The following is a 2347-nucleotide window of genomic DNA, read 5'->3' on the forward strand; positions in this document are numbered from 1 at the left end:
ATCTAAATCTGACATTAGTCAGTTTTGCTTTTTTTACAAGGGATTATGTCTTAGCTTTATTTCTTTGAGTCTTAATCTTCTTCCTCTTCAGAACTGTGCAATCTACAGCAGGGGCAAGGACAGCATGACACACATGGCACACTACAGGGGCTCTTGTGTTTTTTGTAAGAATGACTGTCTGACTTAAAATACAAAACCAAATTTCCTATCAGAAAGCTCCAGATTAAGTCTTCAGATTTGGCTTGGTTCAAACTGGAATCCTCCATTTTCCTGAGCAGATTAGAAATGTCTCATTCAGCATCAATTATTAAAAAATTATTGAATTACATACCATCTCAGTCCTCCTCTACATAGTGCTGTCATTTATGGCCTTGTTCTTTTTTATGGATTCAGGTATATTTTCCAGAGTGCAAGGATGTTTTTTCTTGTTAAGTCATTGATGTAGGGCATCTTAGAGGATGTGGTAATATTTGGCTTACAGGAGAGAGTTATGACAGTTGGCTCCCTATATAAAGCTATCACACAATAATGTCACAAAATGGGAAATGCAATGGCTTATTAAGTTGAATTGAAACAAATTAATTTGAATTTATTGGAGAACACTGAAATGAGATGTTTTGAGTGCATTGTCAGTTGTTCTCATTTGGGTTGAAAAAAATACTGAGCTATCTCAGTTTATGATGGGAATCTGGGATTTCTGTGACGCAAAAGGCATGGCTGCTGTCACAGAAATCCATATTTGTCTGAAACTGTAGTTCTCTTTCATAGCTTTTCTGTCTAGCTAATTAGACCATCTAATAATTGTGATAGCAGATACTGACTTCTTAACTTTTTTTTCTGATATTCTGACTTCTTAAGCTTATGGCATCTCTAGCAGTATATGTATACTTCACTGATGAGCAGAGCTGTGGAGCTCTTTCAGGTGTCACTGAGGTGGTGATTACATCAAACATCAACTCTCTCCTCTGAGCCCAAGACTGAGTATTGATAGACTGTAACCTTCATCTCAGCTTGGATTCTGATGATATTGGGATATTCTTGACAGTGATGCATTGGTTAGCACATTGGCAAAGCTCAGGGTTCATATCTTGTCTTTAGAGATGAAATATGAGTGTCCATCAGAGAATGTAAGCCTTGGATATGTCAATATGTTAATTAGCACAAGAATGTCAAGAGCATCCAAAGATCATTATTTAAAATTTAGTCCATGTTTAACCAGTTCTGTTGATCTATAGCCAGTGAATAAGAAGTTGGATGCAGATGACTGGATTCACAAAGCATTCAGGTACTTAACACCTGGTGATCACAGTTGGACTTACACTCCTAAATGTTTCTGTGGGCCATATGTCTTTACAATCAGCCTGCAGATTACTTCTCCAGAAGGTATGCAGGTATGGACGATAATGTCCTTGGTTTTAGTAGTACATAACTAGTTTCTCAGCATAAGACCATGTAAGCACTTACATTCAAAAACTCTAAAAAGCAAAGATTACCAGCCAATGCTGCAGCAGCGTCAATTTTTCTGATGTATTGCAAATAAGTATGTCTCAGCAGCCTCAGACACTGCCATGTGATAACTGCTGGCTAATGCAGATTAAGACATTTCATGTCACAAAGAGCAGTTCTCATTCTTTAATAATGCGATTATTGCTACAGTTTGTGAGGGGCAGGAAGTTCAGGCATTAAAATGACTGACTCATTCCCTCCTTATTCCTTCATCGCTCCTTCCTCATTGTTTTCTGATTAATTTTTTTCTGAGATGTTTTCTGAAAACTAATCACAGCGATTCCAAGGTTGCTTTTTGTACTGGAAACATGGTTTTTAGAGCCTGTCAAATATGGGTATGATTAGTCAAAGTCATTTATTCCCATGAGTATTACGTTGTGTTTCTTGTCATTTATTGTCCATCCCCTCAACCCCAACACCAAATTTTCTGCCAGTTTTAGCAATCAGCTTTTCTTGCTACTGCCTTGAGCAACTCAGGACCACCAACAGACTTTAGTGCCTCACAGCTCACACCCTTTTACAGATCACTTCTGAATATTTTGGCCTGCACAGAGTGCAGGACTGCTTCTCAAAGTGCCCTTGGTTGCCTTTCTCCTTGACAAAGAGTGACTCATGCCTACTGTTGTTTTCCTACTTTTTAACCATTACAAAACTGTAAGTTTCTGAAAGCTTTCAGAGACATTGTGTTGTTTTTTCCCCAACACTGTGCATTTTTAACTACTGACTTTATTTTTCAATATATTATCTTCTTCAGACACCAGAAGCAAGATGACTGTTTGGCAACACCCTAGTTCTCTCTCAACACTTTTTGTACATCCGTGTGACATTTGCACCCTCTTTC

This window comes from Mesitornis unicolor, unplaced genomic scaffold, assembly GCF_000695765.1.
Source record: "Mesitornis unicolor isolate BGI_N332 unplaced genomic scaffold, ASM69576v1 scaffold9141, whole genome shotgun sequence".
In the NCBI taxonomy this organism is placed as follows: domain Eukaryota; kingdom Metazoa; phylum Chordata; class Aves; order Mesitornithiformes; family Mesitornithidae; genus Mesitornis; species Mesitornis unicolor.